The sequence below is a fragment of the Arachis hypogaea genome, chromosome 3 (genome assembly GCF_003086295.3).
Source record: "Arachis hypogaea cultivar Tifrunner chromosome 3, arahy.Tifrunner.gnm2.J5K5, whole genome shotgun sequence".
Lineage (NCBI taxonomy): Eukaryota > Viridiplantae > Streptophyta > Magnoliopsida > Fabales > Fabaceae > Arachis > Arachis hypogaea.
Window position 1 is genome coordinate 103,616,048 of NC_092038.1, and position 1,854 is coordinate 103,617,901.

The following is a 1,854-nucleotide window of genomic DNA, read 5'->3' on the forward strand; positions in this document are numbered from 1 at the left end:
ACTAGTTGCTCTGATGCAACAGAACTGCAAGTTCCATGGACTTTCATCAGAAGATCCCTATCATTTTTTAACTGAATTTTTGTAAATCTGTGATACTGTTAAGACTAATGGAGTAGATCTTGAAGTCTACAGGCTCATGCTTTCCCCTTTGCTGTAAGAGACAGAGCTAGAACATGGTTGGACTCACAACCTAAAGATAGCCTGGACTCTTGGGATAAGCTGGTCACGGCCTTCTTGGCCAAGTTCTTTCCTCCTCAAAAGCTAAGCAAGCTTAGAGTGGATGTTCAGACCTTCAAGAAAAAAGATGGTGAATCCCTCTATGAAGCTTGGGAAAGATACAAGCAGTTGACCAAAAAGTGTCCTTCTGGCATGCTTTCAGAGTGGACCATTTTAGATATATTCTATGATGGTCTATCTGAGCTTTCTAAGATGTCACTGGACCATTCTGCAGGTGGATCTATTCACCTCAAGAAAATGCCTGTAGAAGCTCAAGAACTCATTGACATGGTTGCAGATAACCAATTCATGTACACCTCTGAGAGAAATCCTGTGAGTAATGGGACGCCTCAGAGGAAGGGAGTTCTTGAAATTGATGCTCTGAATGCCATATTGGCTCAGAACAAAATGTTGACTCAGCAAGTCAACATGATTTCTCAGAGTCTGAATGGATGGCAAAATGCATCCAACGGTACTAAAGAGGCATCTTTTGAAGAAAAAGCTTATGATCCTGAGAACCCTGCAATGGCAGAGGTGAATTACATGGGTGAACCCTATGAAAACACCTATAATTTCTCATGAAGAAATCATCCAAATTTCTCATGGAAGGATCAACAAAAGCCCCAACAAGGCTTTAATAATGGTGGAAGAAACAGGTTTAGCAATAGCAAGCCTTTTCCATCATCTTCTCAGCAACAGATAGAGAATTCTGAGCAGGGCCCCTCTAGCTTAGCAAACATAGTCTCTGATCTATCTAAGGCCACTTAAAGTTTCATGAGTGAAACAAGGTCCTCCATTAGAAATTTGGAGGCACAAGTGGGTCAGCTGAGTAAGAAAATCACTGAAACTCCTCCTAGTACTCTCCCAAGCAATGCAGAAGAGAATCCAAAAAGAGAGTGCAAGGCCATTGATATAATCAATATGGCTAAATGCATAAAGGAGGAGAAGGATGTGAATCCCAGTGAGGAAGACCTCCTGGGATGTCCTCTGAATAAAAAGGAGTTCCAAACTGAGGAACCTAAGGAATTTAAGGCTCACCTAGAGACCATAGAGATTCCATTGAACCTCCTTTTACCATTCATGAGCTCTGAGAACTATTCTTCCTATGAAGAGGATGAAGATGTAACTGAAGAGCAAATTGCTCAATATCTAGTAGCCATCATGAAGCTGAATGCCAAGTTGTTTGGTAATGAGACTTGGGAAGGTGAATCTCCCTTGCTGATTAGTGAACAAGATACATGGGTTCAGCAAACTCTACCTCAAAAGAAACAAGATCCTGGTAAATTCTTAATATCCTGTACCATAGGCACCATGACCTTTGAGAAGGCTCTGTGTGACCTGGGGTCAGGTATAAATCTTATGCCACTCTCTGTAATGGAGAAGCTGGTGATCTTTGAGATACAAGATATAAAAATCTCATTAGAGATGGCAGACAAGTCAATAAAACAAGCTTATGGATTGGTAGAAGGTGTGTTGGTAAAGGTTAAAGGCCTTTACATCCCTGCTGATTTCATAATCTTAGACACTGGGAAGGATGAGGATGAATGCATCATCATTGGAAGACCCTTCCTAGCCACAACAGGAGTTGTGATTGATGTTGACAGAGAAGAGCTAGTCCTTCAATTGAATGGGGACTAC

The 1,854-nt window shown here is 41.4% G+C and overlaps 1 non-coding gene across 1 annotated transcript; it reads right to left on the bottom strand.

The window, feature by feature from the left end:
• Positions 1 to 267: 267 nt before the first annotated feature.
• Positions 268 to 371, bottom strand: LOC112792954 (small nucleolar RNA R71). Its single transcript, XR_003197670.1, has one exon. It is a non-coding gene; the product is annotated as a small nucleolar RNA R71 (small nucleolar RNA).
• Positions 372 to 1,854: the final 1,483 nt, after the last annotated feature.